The 19,533-nt window shown below is 43.5% G+C and overlaps 1 protein-coding gene across 2 annotated transcripts in view; it reads right to left on the reverse strand.

Annotated features, from left to right (window-relative positions):
* LOC135202518 (ribosomal oxygenase 1-like) overlaps nt 1–19,533 on the reverse strand; it is a 119,493-nt gene that overhangs the window by 54,540 nt on the left and 45,420 nt on the right. The window contains exon 2 of one of the 2 annotated variants that reach the window (XM_064231970.1): nt 9,094–9,167. The exons of the other annotated variant lie outside the window; for it this stretch is intronic. The gene's annotated coding sequence lies outside the window, so the exon portion shown is untranslated. The remainder of the gene's footprint in view (nt 1–9,093; nt 9,168–19,533) is intronic. 2 annotated transcript variants of the gene reach the window in all.

The raw sequence follows: 19,533 nt of genomic DNA on the forward strand, positions 1-19,533 counted from the left end.
TCCCGCGGCAAGAGCCATTACAAAGGCAACTCCCCTTACCTTCCTCTCGCTCTCGCTACTACTACTACTACACGTGCGCCATCTTCATTCCTGTAATTAGCCTTTGTGTGTGTACACGCGTTTCGCGGCTTCCGTGGTATTTCGTTGAACTTAGCAATGTCGTCTGTGGAACTTCCTCCTTCATCTAAGTTGAGTACTCCAATTGTGTTTTCATAACTCATACAGTTACGGTACATACTATTTTTGCCTTCGGCCCCTTAGAAAATGTATTGAGGGCGCCATTGGCTCATCCGCCATTTTGGGAGCATCATCAGAGCGTGTGTGGTTCTGTTACACATTATTTCCCTTCTAATTTCAAATTATGTCAATTTTATATGCATTACAGTCATCAGTGACGTATTTTCATATTACGTGCTTAATTATTAACCGACCGAGTTAGGATTGGTTCGGAGGAAAGCCTAACGCGCTCATGACGTCCTCTGGGGTTTTAAAGAAAGGTTGATTAGTTTATATTTTAGCCTCTGGCCCCCCCAGTTTCTCAAGAGCGTGTTCGTGCCTATCTCTACGTAATTTTATCACATTGTAATATGTAAAATTGTTAGGCTACTAGTAGCCTATCGCATTTATCACTGGAGAGGAGAGAGTCCTCTCTCTCTCTCTCTCTCTCTCTCTCTCTCTCTCTCTCTCTCTCTCTCCTCTCTCTCTCTCTCTCTCTCTCTCTCTCTCTCTCTCTCTCTCCCGGTGTGAGACATGCATGAGTTATTGTTTTTTTAATACGAACCAGATAGATTCTTGATTTATGCATGTCGATGATTTTCATATCACTGAGGGGTTGGAAGAGTTGCTTCCCTCCCTGGCTTAACCGACCAAGCCTAGGCTAGGTCTTGGAAGGTAGGCTAGGTGGTCCCTACCACCTTGTACCCTTTATGCCTCTCCCCCTGTCTGCGTCTACAGTGCTAGAAGGGAGGATATCAAGGATAGAGAGCCTCTCTCTCTTATCATATTGTTGGACCTATCCTCCCTACCGGTCTAGATCGAAAAATGCGAATTTAGCAGGTTTGGTCGAGGGCCATGGTCCACACCATGATGTCTTTAGAGGTTATTTGGCCTACCTGTCCGGTTCTGTAGTGATCTCGGAAGGTTAAGTTAGATCCATACTGGGTATTCTCCTTTCGCATTATATTCCTTTGCAACTCCTCCATGATGCCTCATTATTAATTTTATACATTATTATTATATATTGTTTATTGTATTGCTGTAATTTAAGTAGTCTGGTATGTTTATCGTCTTCTTGGCCTAGCCTCCTTTAGTACAACCTTTAGCAGTAGGCCATGTTCCTCCCGGTTGAGAGCGATCACCGATCGGTCGCTGTACCAATCACGACGGGCCATAGGCCCAGTCGGCCTACTACCCCTGCAGTAGTAGGCTACACAGCCTTCAATAGGTGTCCATCTCTGATCGGATTGGTGGCCAGACGATCATGACCGACCACCCCACATACCACCTACACCCCCCCCCCCCACTTCCTAGCAAGGCTCTGCCGGACGGTATAATTCGCGGTTCTAGTAGTTTTTATCGATGAATGACCGATCGACGAGTTTTTCATTTAAGTGGGGAAGAGAGGGGTGGGAGCGGAGGGGTTACTGGTAATATATGTAATCCCGCATGTCTCCGAGTGAATAGCTCCGCCGGCCTTACAGTGGTCTAGTATCACACCAGCCGGCGGACATCGCTCCTATTGTACAATTATACAGCTCCGCCGCTCAGTGGTCTCTCCTCCAGTTGTCCTCCCCGGCTACTAGGCATTTGGGCTAGGAGTTATGCTCCCCCACTAGAGCATGCAGTTCAAATAGAGGAATTACCTTCCCGATCCGCCGCTTCAGCCCGTTCCGCCGGCATTACTTATGACAATGAGAAATGAGACTTTGAGTAGGCTAAGCTTTGGGGACTACACCGTAGATATCTCCGGACCTTTAAGGTACCGACGGAGTGTGACTCACCCTCTCATCTGCTGCCGGAGTGTTGCACTAAGTTGCCGCAGCTCAGTTTCCGTCCTTGTGTCGTTCCCCGCTCCGGTGGGGACGGTGGATGGGTCAGGTATTCGACTACGATAATGCATAGCCTTCTGATTCAGCCGACCGTGATAGAGATTAGGTCCTTCCTCTTCAACGGTCCAGCGGATCTCAGATCCCACATACTGGACTTACATCTACCTTCCAAGGACGGAATCGGGAGCAGGCAAATACACCCAAAGAATTTCTTTATTCATTCAGTGAGTTGAAATTATTAGTGAGTAAGTCTTGAACCAATATCTGGGTTAAGGTGCATGCTCTCGTCGGAGTTAACTCCAGCCCCTTGGGCTGATACTCATAAGAGATTTTCAACTTACAGATGGTCCGTTGCCAGGTGGAAGGGTGCTCCGCTTCCCTCGGCAAGCCCTACGGCCATGTAGTCTGCCGCTCGCACGCGAATTGCGCTGTGCAACTCGAGCGCTACATGGTCTGGCATCCGGACGTGTGCACCGTCTGCTACGAGATGGTGTCTCTTCTCACTGATGAGCAGGTATCTTTGCTACATCATTGACATGAAATTTCTGTTATAATAACTTACGAAGTTTATCATAGATACTATTCCCCAAGTGGAATGTTAATTCGATTTCCTCTGACAGGCTGCCTCGGACGCCCGGCATGAGGCAAGGGTAGCGCTGAGAGGATGGGTTTCTGGATTCAGGAAGAATGCGGCGGCGGGACAGCCGTACGTTCTGGATGCAGGATTGTGTTCCCTTCTGTACAAGGGGGCCACGGCTACGACGGCTGTTGCAGCAAACATTGCCGCCCCCATCATAGAAGCCATCTGTGTGGCGACGAATGCCCCATTCCCGGAGGATCAGGAGGACTTGATGGCGGAAGAGGTGGTGGCCATCAGCCTTCACCTGGAACCAATGCTCTCGTCGGAATTAACTCTGGCCCCTAGGGCTGATACTCATAAGAGATTTTCAACTTACAGATGGTCCGTTGCCAGGTGGAAGGGTGCTCCGCTTCCCTCGGCAAGCCCTACGGCCATGTAGTCTGCCGCTCGCACGCGAATTGCGCCGTGCAACTCAAGCGCTACATGGTCTGGCATCCGGACGCGTGCACAGTCTGCTACGAGATGGTGTCTTCTCACTGATGAGCAGGTAAGTATCTTTGCTACATCATTGACATGAAATTTCTGTTATAATAACTTAAGAAGTTTATCATAGATACTATTCCCCAAGTGGAATGTTAATTCGATTTCCTCTGACAGGCTGCCTCGGACGCCCTGGCATGAGGCAAGGGTAGCGCTGAGAGGTTGGGTTTCTGGATTCAGAAGAATGCGCCGGCGGGACAGCCGTACGTTTCTGGATGCAGGATTGTGTTCCCTTCTGTACAAGGGGGCCACGGCTACGACGGCTGTTCCAGCGCACATTGCCGCCCCCATCATAGAAGCCATCTGTGTGGCGACAATGCCCATCCCGGAGGATCAGGAGGACTTGATGGCGGAAGAGGTGGTGGCCATCAGCCTTCACCTGGAACCAATGGCCACTGAGGAGGAGGTAGGTGGGGAGGTGAGTGAGGCAGGTAGTCTCCTAAGTCCTACTCCTTCTTCTTCTTCCTCTTCTTTCCTGGGCTTCTCTAAGCCCACCCCTACTTGGGAAGGATCGCTTTCGGTCATTCCCAAGATTCCAAAGGGATCAAAACCGACTCCGTCAGCAGCGGACTGGGTCGTCGTTGGCCCCCACAGCCATCGACTTCTACCGCCAAGTCACCCGCTGCCAAGGATTCTCCCCCTCCCTAAGGGGTCGAGAGCTAAATCCGCCAAATCCAAGGCGACGGAGTCCGGATTTGACCAAGAGGCCTTCGCTAACCTTCTAATGACGAAGGTTAGGGAAGTGGTTAACGAGAGGCTTGAGTCGATTACGACTCGCCTTGGGCTCAGATACCTCAGGCCAGGCAATAACGTCTCTGACCAAGAGGATCAGGCCACTGGATTTCTCCACTCCCGAACCCCGGTGCTATCTATGACAGTGCTGGATGCGTCAAAGCTACCGCCATTTGACAATAACAACCCGTGGCAGTTAGCACTGCATGCCCCATTCTCGGATGGGAAGCTTTGACAATTGAAGGGGTGCGGAACTCCCGTCCGCCCTGGAGGACTTTGAGCTCTTCCCGGAGGGTCTCCATTGCCCATTCCCTGGTTTTGTTCCAGACTATAGTAGCATGCGCTAGTCAGAGTAGACAAGGTCCCGAAGGAGACAGTGATCTTCCCTAGGGATCAAGCTCAAGCTGTTTGGGTTTGCACCCTCGCCGACTGGGGTTGCGTGAACACTAAACTAACGCCACATAAAGGTAGCTTTACCATGTTTGTGACTCCAAACGGAGTTCCGTCGCCCTGTACATCCAAGGTGGCGGAACTAACTTTGCAAGCAGTGGTGGAGGTGGAGGATAAGCCCTTACCAGTGCTAAAAGAGACAGAGGATACCTCTCTACTCTTCCCTGCAGGTATGGAGTTTTGGAACGATGCTCCGGCTATGTTTACAGCAGGTAAACTTGACCCGGATTGCGCTTCCACCCTATTCTCTGAGAAGCTACCTAGGATTCTGTACCACTTGGTCAAAGCGGAATTTGAGGCAAGGACCAGATTAGGAAGGTCTATCAACTTCGTCACTGCGGCGGAGTTGGTAGCATCAACATACACTGACGAACAGTTGCTCCGGGTCCTGACGAAAGCTTTACTACAGACTTTCCAAACGGACCTATACGACTTTGTGATGGCGAGACGAGCATGCAGGAAGCACGTCCTGGCAAGTAGGCTCGTAAAGTCCTCAATATGGGGAGAAAATTTGTTCCCGAAAGACGAGGTCAACGTCTTTCATGAAACAGCCAGAGCCAACCAGAGTCTTCGGGTCCGTTAGGGACTCCCCTTCAAACGGAAGTTTGAGGGCCCCGGCCACCAAACGACCAGACCCAAGAGAGGCCAAGGAGATTTAATCCTTACCAGGCCTCCCGTCCTTAGGCGGTCGTGCAAGCGGTTCCGGTACCCCAGGTCGGTAAGCCTTCAACATCTAAGGCTCAACCGCAGCAACAGTTTGTCTTAGTACAAACTCCGCCGGCTCAACAGCCTTCAACCTCCACAGCCATAATGACCTCCCCAGCCTTCAACCGCGCCCATGAGGCGCGAGATGTATTTCACAGCTACAATAGGCATGCCGGAAGTAGCAGGGCCAGAGGTGGCTCCCGGCTACGAGGCAGACCAAGGGGTAGAGGCTTCCGCGGAGGTAGAGGTAACAGACCTGCAGCCAGCCAGTGAGAGCCCGCAGGTGGGAGGGAGATTATATCTCTTCCGGGACCATTGGACCTTCAGTCCACGGGCCCACAGTATAGTCTCAAAAGGTCTGGGGTGGAAATGGGAGAAAGGGTCCCCTCCGCCAATCAGTTTTTATCAGATGCCAACGGCGGACCTTATAGACTATACCAAAGATCTCCTGCAGAAGAAGGCTATAAAGAAAGTAAAATGCCTAAAGTTTCAAGGACGTCTGTTCAGTGTCCCAAAGAAGGACTCAGACAAAAGAAGAGTGATTCTGGACTTGTCCCGTCTCAATTCATACATTCATTGCAACAGGTTTCGCATGCTGACCATCTCGCAGGGGCGGACCTTACTTCCCCACCCCGGGGCGTCCACCACCTCTATAGATCTTACAGACGCTTACTACATGTTCCAATAGCAAGGAACTTCTCTCCGTACTAGGTTTCAAGTTAGGAGAGCAGGCTTACTCATTCAGTCATGCCGTTCGGGCTCAACATCACACCAGGATATTCACCAAATTAGGAGTCGATAGTTCAAGAACTAAGAACTCAAGGGGTAATGTTAGTAGCCTATCTAGACGACTGGCTCATTTGGGCAGCCAGCGTCGACGAGTGCCGCAAATCAACAGCCAAGGTGATAAGATTCTTGGAATTTCTGGGTTTTCAGATAAACAAGGAAAAATCTCAGCTCGTTCCGGCTTCCTGCTTCCAATGGCTGGGAATCCAATAGGACCTAAACAAACAAGAAGGTCAAGGAGATAGCAACGGCTACGAAACAGTTCCTCAAGAACAAAAAGGTTTCTTGGCATACCCAAGAGAGAATATTAGGTTCGCTACAGTTTGCGTCAGTGACGGATGCCCTATTGAAAGCCAGATTGAAGGATATCAATCGAGTCTGGAGGAAGAGAGCCAACATCAATCTCAGGGACAACCTCGGTAATTCCACCCATTTTGACAAAAAGGCTACGTCCATGGACGAAACGCCAGAACCTGGCCAAGTCAGTAACACTGCAATTCCCTCGGCCGTCTCTAACCATCCACACGGACGCATCTCTGAGCGGCTGGGGAGGATATTTCACAATACAAGAAAGTACAGGGAACGTGGTCGGATATGTTCCACCAGTTCCACATCAATATTCTAGAAGCAATGGCAGTTTTCCTGACCGTAAAGCGACTGACTCCGGCCAGAAACAGTCATATAAGGCTAGTCTCGGACAGTTTAGTAGTAGTCCACTGTCTAAACAGAGGAGGCTCCAGGTCAAGCAAACTAAATCACCTATTGATTGCGATATTTTCGTTGGCGCAAAAAATCATTGGCACCTGTCAGGGGTAAAGAATGTTATCGCAGACAGCACTTTCCAGGACAACTCCGCTGGAATCGGAGTGGTCCCTGACAGAAAGTTGTTCCGGTGGATTTACAATCAAATCCGGACCTTCAAGTAGACCTATTCGCCACGGAATCCAATCACAAACTACCATGTTACGTGGCACCCAACCTGGACCCTCTAGCTTACGCCACAGATGTGATGTCCATAGATTGGAACAATTGGCAGAAGATTTACCTATTTCCACCGGTGAATCTTCTGATGAAGGTCCTGCACAAGCTAAGATCTTTCACAGGACAAGTAGGAAGTAGCATTAGTGGCACCCAACTGGCCAAAGAGCAACTGGTTTCCGCTTCCTCTAGAACTGAATCTCCGCCCAAACGGATCCCCCATCCAGAACTGACACAGGTAGTACAAACTTAGACTGTGTCAGCTTCCTCAAGAATTCTGAGTGCCCTAACTTTATGGACTTCATGAAGTTTGCGGCCCAAAGGGACGCTAGTATTGATCCACTAAACATCTTATTCATAGAATCAGAAAAAAGAGAATCAAAGCTCAGGCAATATGATTCAGCAGTAAAGAAGTTGGCCATTTTCTAAAAGATTCAGCTGCTCAAGATGACCACAAATCTGGCAATTTCGTTCTTTAAACTCTATTTGAGAAAGGCCTAGCCGCTAGTACCATTACTACAATCAAATCGGCCTTAGGAGATTTTTCAGATTGGCTTTAATATTAACTTGTCAGATTCATATTTCTCTTCGATTCCAAGAGCATGTGCCCGTCTGAGACCAATAGACCGCCCTCATACAGTCTCTTGGTTTTTGAATGACGTACTTAAATTAGCCTCAGACACTGAGTCATGCTCATATATAACCCTACTTAGAAAGACCTTATTCTTAATGGCCCTGGCCTCAGGTGCCAGGATATCTGACTCTCGGCTCTCTCTAGAAATCCAGGTCATGTTGAATTCCTCCCGTCGGGTGAAGTACTACTATCCCCAGATCGGAAGTTCTTGGGCTAAGAACGAGACAGGTCCACCAAAAACAGATGGGCTCCATGGAAAATTACTCTCTAACACAGGACACATCATTATGTCCTGTCGTTACCCTTAAATCCTTTTTAGCCAGGACTTCCGAAAAATCTTCAGGCCTCCTTTTCATTAGAGAGAAAGGTGGTACGATTTCTCTTAAAGGTATTAGACAACAAATACTCTACTTTATTAAACAGGCCAACCCGGACTCAGTCCCACACGTCCATGACATCCAAGCAGTGGCTACCTCCATTAACTATTTTCACAATATGAATTTCGAAGACCTGAAGAAACATACGGGTTGGAAATCTCCAGCAGTATTTAAACACCACTATCTCAAAAACTTAAGAGGACCTTAAATTCCCGACAGTGGCTGCAGGAAGCATAGTTTCCCCAGAATGACCGAGTCTTATCAACTCCTTCCCTTTTGTCATTTTTCTTTCTTTTCCCTTAATCACTCCTTCCTACCTGCCTCGCTCGTATTCCCTACCAAACCTTTCTCTTCTGGGCCGGGCTGGTTCGTTTGCCATCCCGCCACTGGAACATGTACATAGTGTTGAGATCATATTGGTTTTACGGACCTGTCTGTACATACCCTTGTATATTGCTTCATATACCATGCTTTTATATTGTCTTATAATATTATCTTATTATTGCTAGTTTTAAGCTATAGTTTAAGTTCTAGTGTAATTAGTAAATAAGTAAATTTCCTGCCTTATTACAGAGCATTAAATTTATTTTTTAAGTGAACCTTAGGTTTCATTAGCCCCCTTTTATATACTTGTTTGGTATCTGTTAAGCTTGGATGGGAATTCTCTGATACCTTTTCACTGCCAGACACAGGTCGAACCCAGAAAAGGGATTTTGACAAAGGAAAAATCTATTTCTGGGGGAAGACCTGTGTTGCCCGGTGAACCCATCCCTTCTTCTTTCCCCACCCTTAACCAGTCCAAGCTTGGGTGTCTATTCCAGGAATGCAGATGGCGCGCGGGTAGTAGTAGTAGTAGTAGCGAGAGCGAGAGGAAGGTAAGGGGAGTATTCCTTTGTAACGGCTATTGCTGTGGGAGGGACTTTGGAAAGGAATCCTCTAATTGGCGGAAGACCTGTGAGTAGTGGCTTCCACTTGCCCTTATACTTTATACTGACGCCCTTTGGGTATTCGAGCTGAGCTTGCTTTTTCTCTGGTATATTTAGGATCTATTTATACTTAGAAAAGTGAGCTACAGGAACTTTTCACCGGGCGACAAAGGTCTTCCCCAAGAAATAGATTTTTCCTTTGTCAAAATCCCTTTATTATCTATAGTAAAAAACATGAGTTAAACCCCTTTTATGAATTATGTATAATTCTTTAGTGCTGGTAGGGAAAATAGAATACGTATTTCAGTTAATACTAGAAGCACAATTCATACTGTACCCCTGATGCATAGACTTCGAAAGCAGTCAATGGCCTTGTCTTCATGTTTCACAAATGGATCACAGAATTAAATCCTGAAATAAATTTAAAAACCATATAAATACTGTGTGGACATGGTACATACATACATGAATAGGTACACACATGCTATAAAATCATTTGCTGTATTGTCAATTAATTATATTTCTCATGAATACATATATCTAACATAATTTACATGTATGGTCGGCCAAAAAACTCTTGGCAGAGTTTCATAATTTTTCGTTCACCTGCCTGACGCACGATTCATGCCTTATTTATCTATTTTTCTTTTCAAAGATGGAAGAAATCATATGTAATGATGTTAAAAACAGTCACTGATATCTTTAGAACATTATGTTATGTTATTGTGTAAAACTATTTTCCATATAGCAAAATTGACGTGAACGAAACGAAGTGATAAAAAACGTCATATCACAACCATAGATATACATTACCAAATAGATAGGAGACACCTATCACTAGTAGTATCGCATAAACATAGTCCTTAAATTATCATTTCAATATTAAGTTAAAGGTAGTTGAACTTTTCCATTTGTTAAATTTTACAGAAAACATTGGAATTTCACAAAATGCTATCAAATTTAAAAGCAAAAAGAAAAAAAAAACATATCCTAACAGTGTGAACCAGGCGACCTCACTCTATTGCTTTTGATGTTATGTGCACGGGAATCTAATGTCAATCTGTCATTTATCGGTCTAAGAAACATCCCTCGATGAGCAAGAGACAATTATTGCACTGCATTTGGTGCAATTTCCTGTTGGAGAGATAGCAAGAAAGCTTAATAAACCGGAGAGAATCATACAGAGAAAAATCAAATTGTTTAAAGAACGGCAAAATTTAGAACAGTGGCCTAGAGGTGGAACACCTCGAAGCACCACAAGAGAGCAAGACAATACAGTAGTGTAAATGTTGCTGAGCAACATTCATTTGTGAACTTTGAATTCTAGTGCCTCGTCACGACATTGCTGAACCAGGAATCATAACTAGCTCTACGTTTATGACTGGTGTCTGATGAATACTTTAGATGGAGAAGAAGAGATTTTTAAATCTACACTTGAAATCTTTGATAGTTGTCTAATGAATAAGTCTAATGAATAAGCAAACTTATCTTTGATGGATGAGAGATTCAGTTAGGCTTACTCTTTTTTTTGTTTTGTTTTTATCGGTGGCCAGTGAATACCACGGATAGGGAGGGAAACAGTTTCAATGATGCATGCATTTTTTTTTTCTTCAAAACCTAAAGAATACATTTATTGGGAGGGATACTTTATTAACATCAGCCTAATCCTTCCATCACTCCAATACGCCACCTCTGCTCTCTTCTCCATCTCAGGTTACTCGATCCGACGAACGCGTATCGCGTGAAAAGCATCACTAATGATAACGGTTATTTTAAAATTCCCCGAACCGACCGAACGGAAACGGACGCGTTAAAATGGATGTTTTAAAATATTTTTCTGTTCAAAGAAACTTTATCTTTCATTCCCAAAATATGTGCATACACTTGTGTTACACCCTGTAGCCGTCAAAGAGCAACCTTGATTAAAGCAGTAGGTTTTACTTGGAAAGAAAAAAAAAAAACATATGAAATAGACTTAACGAGAACGTCACCTTTCATATTTCTTATCCTTTCAGCTACTAAATATGCTTATGGTAGTAGGTCTAGGTATACATATGAAACTAATTTGAATTAATTTCTATTTGATCAACCTAAGAAAGCTTTAATGAAAGGTAAGCCTTTCTTAATGTATTCGTCAGTTTTGACTCCCACAGCTTTCCAACATGTCCAAATGAAACAGGATGATATGCAAGGAATTCGATAAAAAAAAATAAGACTGAATAAGGTCCGAGTAATTATGTAAGCAATTATGAAAAGGATAAGAAGAAAGGCGAACATGGCTAATAAAACAAGGATAACAGGAATAATCAAAATAAAGCAAATTAACATATATATATATATCTATATATATAGTCGATTTAAATATTCATTAATATACGTATCCGATAGAGTATGCTGCTGAAAATAGACCTAGGCTAATCATGTGGGAAAATCAGAAGTCCAATTTAGGCCCACTAATGTGTCATGCAAATTATTTTATCTATCGAAAGGACAAAATTAGTTTAATTAAACATCATTTTCAAGGAATGTTAACTCCTTGATGTATTATTATCGGTCTAGGAGACGAAATGACAACACCCCAGTGCAGTACGATACGTTGAGTCAAGACTCGAGCGGCAGCAAAGCCAACTTCAAAATCCTTCAGTAGCTAGAGTTTAGAATAAAATTAGAAATCGTGGACCCATCGGTATATATTTTCTTTACTTTGCAAAATAATTATCTTTAACAAGTTGAATAGGTCTGCTCAATTCTAATGTAATTATTTCAAGTATATCACCCTTAAAAGGAAATGTATTTATGTTAAGTAAATAATCTGGCACCTGCATATGGCAATATTTCCATAACGAACAATGAATTAAGAAACTACGCCAATTCTTCGTTGGCCGTCTGTACAAAGCCTAAAAACATTAATATAAGTACGTATTCTGTAGGTGAGATAACGGTAACGGTAATGCTTAAGGTGTAGTACTTGACAGATATTATAATAAACAAAGAATTCTACTCATAAAAAAATATCACTCATTATTCAACAAGAGAAACTGCACTGTCTCTTCAGTAAGAGATTTCATATGCATTTTCAAATGATATCAATTGGTGCATATAGGCGAAGTCAACGTTTTAGGCATATGACTGACCGGATTTAAAATTCCTCTGAACTGATAATCATGTACTCGGGGCGGCATAGTATGGCCATCTTGAGAACTACAAGATAGAAGTAAAACATGGACTAGCTTCACATCAATGACAAAGAATAATTATGGACTATGGTAAGCAAAAAAAAAAAAAAAAAATCCCAACTTTGACAGAGTGGGTAATATACTTATGAGGCTTTATCCTACACTTGTTTGTTTGAAGAATTGCATCATCCGATATACAGTAACACCCCAAAAATACGCAATTCGATCTGCGCAATTTCACAATAGCGCGAACTTTTCATCGGACCTAACTAATCATCATACACAAGTTCTTCACAACAGCGCGAGCATTTGCGAACCTTCCAGCAAACCCTGGAAATCCATGCAAGTGTTTATGTTTAATTCATTATCAAATCAAGTGTTTTAAATTTTAAAGCTTTTCTGTATAAAATATTTCTTAAAAATGTATTATTTTTATTTTTTACATGCACAAATATGCAATTAGTGCATATACGTACGTACTTTTATAAGATGTGATACCCACTCACAAATTTACTGCACTTTTCAAAGATGTCCCTTCAAAAACTTTGTTTAATTTCTGAAGTACATACTAATATATACTACAATTAGTAAAAGTTTTCATACTTTTAAGTGTACAATCATTATGGAGATTTAGTGCATGCTATTTATATTTTTGAAAATAATACAAAGGCAGTAGGTAATTCAGTGTTGGTCACTATATAAGAACTCCATGATCAACTAATAAAACATCAGAGTTGTCATTCTGTGAAAATAATTTTCTTAACCTCGAAGAAAAGTGCTGGTACAATCTGTATGAACTATGTTATGTAATTACAGCACATACAGTTAATGTACTTTCAGATGATGTGATCCCATTCACACTTTTAAAAAATGATACCCCTCCAGAGTTTTACCTCTCTCTCTCTCTCTCTCTCTCTCTCTCTCTTGTTCACAGTTAGCTCTCACACTAGTTCATGATTTTATATTGATTTAATTTTACCTTCACCCTCTGCAAACATTACTTATTTACATATGTCGTTCTTTATTTTATTTTTTGTGGACTTCGTTATGACTGACTAATGAAGATTACCCAGTGATGCAAAGAAAAAAAACTTTACTCTGACAGAAAAAAGAAAATGGCATCCCATGAATTAGGGGTAACATTAGTATATGTGCGGAAAGTGGATACATATACATAGCAGTTTACTGTAACTATTTTTATGCCAACCAGTTATTCCTTTTTTAAGGGTAATGTATTAAACTAACTTTTAAATCACATTACAGTAACTTTAATTTCATTTAAAAGTTTGCCTAATACTAAGGGTCATATTTAGTGTTCAAACTGTAGAAGTAAGCATTTATTAGCAATTTCAGAGACTGTGCCAAACTTATGCGAAACTTCCCCTTGTGCGAGGGGGTCTGGAACCTAACCTCGTGTAAGTTCAGGGTATTACTATAGCCACTGCATGTTCTGCATAGGCTATTACATAAACTCAAAAATCAACCAGCAACGGAGAGGGAACAAAATAAATTTAAAAACAAAAAAATTACTAGTCTAGATGATGACTTAGCATGAACTGAGGTTTGGCAACAGATGCCCGGATGCTTTCCACCACTGCCTAAGCATAAGGAAGGACTGATGTGTTGTAGACAATTCTGTACACCTGGTGGAGCAAAATGATATTGTTATGATACAATAAAGTTTGTTCATACTTACCTGGCAGATATCTATATAGCTGTATTCTCCGAAGTCCGACAGAATTTCAAAACTCCCGGCACACGCAGTGGTCGGCCAGGTGGTAGTTACCCATTCCCGCCGCTGGGATGGCAGGCGTAAGGAACCAACCATTCCCATTTTCTGTCAGATTTTTCTAGTGCCACTGTCTCCTGAGGGGAGGGGGGGGCATGGTGGGCACTTTGATTATATATATTCTGCCAGGTAAGTATGAACAAACTTTATTGTAATCATAACAATATCATTTTGTTCATGGAATCTTACTGCCAGATATCTATATAGCTGAATCCCACCTTTGGAGGAAGGGGGAGACAGATTCGATTTTGGGAAACAATTTCATATATATGATTGATATTTTGGTTCCTTAACTGTTAGCATAGCTGACTTCGTGAGTACCGTCACCCAAGTCTGCTTCTGCTTTATAGAGACTCCAGCTAGGTAGTGACCTTGTGTGAAGCTGTTTTGAGTTCTAGAGGATCTGTCACGGGGGCGTGACCACAAATGCAACTAGATCCTATATATAGACCTCCAATTTCGGTACTGCATTCCTAGAGGTGCCAGCAAGGACGTGACCTGTGTAGCTGGTGCGCTCTAATGAACTGTCACGGGGAGCGTGACCACAATGTGACAGATCATATAGGTGTTGTTTAGACACGAATGCTGTTAATGCTTCACTGGAGGTGCCCAGCAAGGACGTGACCTATGTAGCTGGTGCGCTCCAGATGATTTGTCAACGGGGGCGTGACCACACTGTGACAAAAAACATTTTACCCTACTATGAGGGCGAAGCAAAAACATTACCACCTGACCTAGCCTATCTGGTTAAACTTCGTATAACCAAGGCTAATGGAGGGAAGTCCACCTAAGGCGGCCTACCCAAGACCACAAAAGCTAAACACCTACATAAACATAATAAAAACAAAAAATAAAAAGAAATAAAATTAAAAAGTCCAAACTAACATATTATTTTCTAAATGATAGGAAGAGTGCTACTCTCTGTCCCCAATATAGTGTCTGCTGCGACATATGGGCCCAAAGAGTAGCAGTTCTCGTATGTAATCCCTCACTCCCGAAGGTAGTGAGAGGCAAACACTGAATTACTACGCCAAAATGTGGCATTCAAGATGTCATTGAGTGCCATGTTCTTTTGGAAGGCTACCGACATAGAAATAGCCTCAGTCCATGCGCATTCACCTTCAACACTTTCATATCACTGTCTTGACAGGATGAATGCACTTCCTTGATGGTGTCCGGCAAGAAAAAAAGCCAAAGCATCTTTGACCAAAAGAGTTCCAAAATCCAATGACGGAGGTGCAGAAAAACACTTGTTGTCTGCACCGGCGACAGAAAATATCTGACAGAAAATGGGAATGGTTCCTTACGCCCGCCTCCCAGCGGCGGGAATGGGTGGGTACTACCAACCTGGCCGACCACTGCATGTGCCGGGAGTGAAATTCTGTCAGACTTCGGAGAATACAGCTATATAGATATCTGGCAGGTAAGATTCATGAACAAAGGTGGACAGTACAGGGGTTGTATGCAGAGAAGGGGGTTCAGGGGGATCCCTCTCCAACCACGTCAAGACACAGCATCCTAATAAGTCTACGGTAGTTTTGACCCCCTACTCTGCATTCGGAGTGAATGCAGAGTAGGAGTCACATATTGTGGAGGGTCCAGGGGTAGAATAACGGTAAATCCTTGTTACTTTGGCAAAGTGGCTGGTGGAACCCTGGTGAAGGAAACTCCATTAGGTATTTTACACAAAGCTTCATTATAGGGTAAATTACCGATGTATGACCATTCGTTCGAGAAGAAAGACCACTTTTTTCACTCAATATTTAATTGGTGAAACAACAATACAATTAAATATTTAAGCATACCATTCAAGAGATTCAAGTTTCATCAACAAAATGAGATATATGAAACCGTCATACAAAGTAAAATAAACGCGAGAAGTCTTCGTAAAACGTGGGTTCAAGGCAGTTTATAAATCGAACATGGCGTCTGGTGGGAGTTTGTCCAATTCGTTTCTACACTGGTCGTCACGTCCTTCCCAGCACTCATTTGAATAATATTTGTGTATATATGTAACATTTATTGATATTACTCAATACTGTAGTTGTAATCAGCACAATAAAAATGATATTGTTATGATACAATAAAGTTTGTTCATACTTACCTGGCAGATATATATAGCTGTATTTTCTGAAGTCCGACAGAATTTTTAAAAACTTCCGACACACGCAGTGTCGGCCAGGTGGGGTTAGTACCCATTCCCGCCGCTGGGAGGCGGGGTATCAGGAACCATTCCATTTTTCTATTCATAATAATTTTTATTTCCACTGTCCCCTGAGGGAAGGTGGGTGGGTACTTGATTATAATATCTGCCAGGTAAGTATGAACAAACTTTATTGTATCATAACATATCATTTTGTTCATGAAAATGTTATTGTTATGATACAATAAAGTTTGTTCATACTTACCTGGCAGATATATATATGCTGTATTCTCCGAAGTCCGACAGAATTTCAAAAACTCCCGGCACACGCAGTGGGCGGCCAGGTGGTTAGTACCCATTCCCGCCGCCGGGAGGCGGATATCAGGAATCATTCCCATTTTCTATTCAGATTTTTCATACCACTGTCCCCCCTGAGGGGAGGGGGTGGGTACTTAATTATATATATCTGCCAGGTAATATGAACAAACTTTATTGTATCATAACAATAACATTTTGTTCATGAAACTACCTGTCAGATATATATATAGCTGAATCCCACCATGGAGGTGGGAAGGGACAGAATAGAAGGATTAGGAAACACCTCAAGTGCAGATGATTGACATCTTGATTCCTTACCTGTTAGCATAGCTGACTTCTTGATTACTGTCACCCGAAGTCTGCTTTGCTTTAACTAGAGTTGCCAACAGGTTAGTGACCTGTGTAGTTGGTGCGCTCTAGATGATCTGTAACGGGAGCGTGACCACAATGTGACTAAACCATATTGACCCATACTGTGAGGGCAACGAAGCTAAAACCACCACCTGACCTAACCTATCGAAGTTAGTCCCATAACTTCTAGGCTAACGGAAAGGGAAAGCGCCTCAAGCGACCAACCCTTCAAAGTTAAAAGCACCACCTATCCCTTTTCTATAGGATAGGATTCGTGCTGCTTCCTGCCTCCAATAATATTTCTACGGATATGTATGGTCCTAGCGACTCGCAGATCTCATATGTCTCTTCACATCCCGTCGGGAGTGTGAAGCGAACACAGAGTTGCTTCGCTCAAACGTGGCACTAGGATATTACTGAGTGTCATGCTCTGTGAAATGCTTCCGAGGCCGCGCCCTCACCTCGTGAGCATTACTTTAAAAGGTTTCAAATCTTTGTTCAAACATGACGAATGAGCCTCTTAGAAAGACTCCTTAAAATAACGCCAGGGCGTTCTTCGACATGGGCAAGTCTGGTCTTTTTTACGGAACACCGCAGATTGTCCGAATGACCTTGACTTTCTTTAGTTTTATCAAGATAAAACTTGAGAGCCCCGACAGGGCACAGACTCTCTGTGGCTCTTGCCCAATAATTTGTGCCATCCCCCTTGATCTCCAGGCCTCTGGGCCAAGGGTTAGACGGGTTTTCGTTCTTAGCAAGAACGGAAGGCTTAGAGGACACCGAATTATGTCCTCTAAAGCCAAAACCTCTGATGATGGCTAAAACCTCACTAACCCTCATTGCCGTAGCTAGAGTGGTTAGAAAATTAGCCTTTCTGGTCACGTGTATTAAGTTTACAGAAAGGAGAGGTTCGAAATGCTTTGACATCAAGAACTTCAGACTAGTCTAAGTTCCATCAAGATTTCCGCAGACCTCAAAGATCGTGAAGGGCTTTGTTGTTTGACAGATCGAATCTCTGAGCTAGAGGCCGTCAACAACATATTTCCGTATTCTACAATCGTTGGGACTGTTAGCTTATCCCATAATTCAGACGGAAAGGAAGACGGTAAAGTAATTCACAGAGGTGGAGGTGTAGGAGCAGTCATTCTTCCTGCACTATCTCCAGAATCGGCCCATCCCACTCCGATTGGTACACCGCAAAATATGCAGCACTGCTTTGCTTTGGCAATGAGACTTGTAATTAATCTTGAAGATCCTCTCGCTTCTCGACAGTCTGAACGCATCCAGACTCAGAGCGGAGAGGTTTTAGGTACCGTCTCGAAGTGAGGCTGTTTAGAGTAGACCGATTCTCTCGGGAAGGGTCCTTGGAAAGTGCCCTCTGAAGGATGTGAACCTCTGTGAATCCAGCCTCTCCGAAGGCCAACATGGGGCGATCAGCGTCTTTCTCGCTCCCTCTGAACGCCAGCGATTATCTTATCAGATTTCCTAAGCTTTTGAATGGGGAGAAAAGAGACTAACCAACTATCCCCATTCCATACTATATGATTGCGTCTATTGCTACCGCTCTCGGATCGAGAATAAGGGAGCAACGTAGAGGAAGCTTCTTCGTCTCAATATTGCGAAGAAATCTACGAAAGGACGTCTCCAACGTCTCCACAACTCTCGACATACTTCTAACGAGGGAATTACTCAGACGTCAGTAGTTGCTGCCGCCGATCGAGAAGATCCGCACGGACGTGCAATAGTGTAACGAACCTCTTGAGGATCGTTACGTTCCGTGCCTATGTCGATAACCATCTCTCCTCTTCTTGGGATATGAGAGAGCTGCGAAATTATCTGAGATGATTTGGACCAATCGACCAAAACTCACTCTTCGAGGAACTGGAGAGCCAACCAAATTGCTTCCAATTCTCTTAGATTATGTGCCAGGACCTCTGTACCTCTGTCCGGATGCCTGGCACCCTCTCGGTATCACCTGAGGTGATCGTCAACCCATTGAGAGATGTTTAGAATTATTTTCTAGATCTTTGATGTTATTTCAGTTCTCCTGCAGGAAAAACTGTAGAGGTCTGAATTGCAGTCTATTCAGGGAAACAAGCTTCTCCAGCGAGGAAATGGTCCCAGCAGACTCATCCATTCCCTCACTAAGCATGCTTCCTTCCCTAATAAGGCTGCGCTTTGCATAAGCAGGAGAGCATTATTATAGTGCTATGCCGCGGTAAACTCGTACAGAATTCTGTTACAGTGCGGTAAGCAGCGCTGAACAGGTCTAAGAGATCTCTGTTGAAAATTTCTAGCAATAGGAAGTCGTGTTTTATTCATGATTACTAGAAAATCCCTCAACCCGAGGCGAAAGTCATGATTGTAGGGTAGAGATATGGTTCGTCAATCAATCCCGCGGGAGAGAGAGAGACGTAACCGACCGAGCTTAACAGCGAGCTACCTGATACTGAGTTTGGTGACACTGTGACAGTCACAGGCAGCAGGCAGCAGCTTATGTTCACCTTCTCGCAGTCTTATGCCGAGTTGCAGCTATTCTATTCATCTAAGGAATAGATTTTACATTATTTGAACAGAAAACTCTCAATGTTGGCATTTAAGAAGCGAAACAAAATTCGCTAAATACAGAAAGCTGATTTTGTGTTGTTCGTAACATTACGCTTAATTAACCAAATGTTAAATCGGAAACTCCTGGAAAGTTGCCTGGAGTACCGATTAAATTATACTGCGTCATCCACAATGACAGCAACCTCTCGTCTCCGCACTATTCTGCCTGAGTTACCAGCTACTCTCTTCTACGAAGGAATAGGTTTGTTACTATTATTGATAAGGAAATTCTCAAGCAGGCATATTTAAGCGAAACATAATTCGCTAGATGCCGACGCTGAGTTAGTGTTGTTGTAACAATACCTTTAGCGTTGTCCTTACAGCGGAAACTCCTGGAAGTTTGCAGGAAGGACCGATTAAATACATTTACAATAACCGTCTTTTCGGTTGCCA

The sequence above is a fragment of the Macrobrachium nipponense genome, chromosome 30 (genome assembly GCF_015104395.2).
Source record: "Macrobrachium nipponense isolate FS-2020 chromosome 30, ASM1510439v2, whole genome shotgun sequence".
Taxonomy (NCBI): Eukaryota; Metazoa; Arthropoda; class Malacostraca; order Decapoda; family Palaemonidae; genus Macrobrachium; species Macrobrachium nipponense.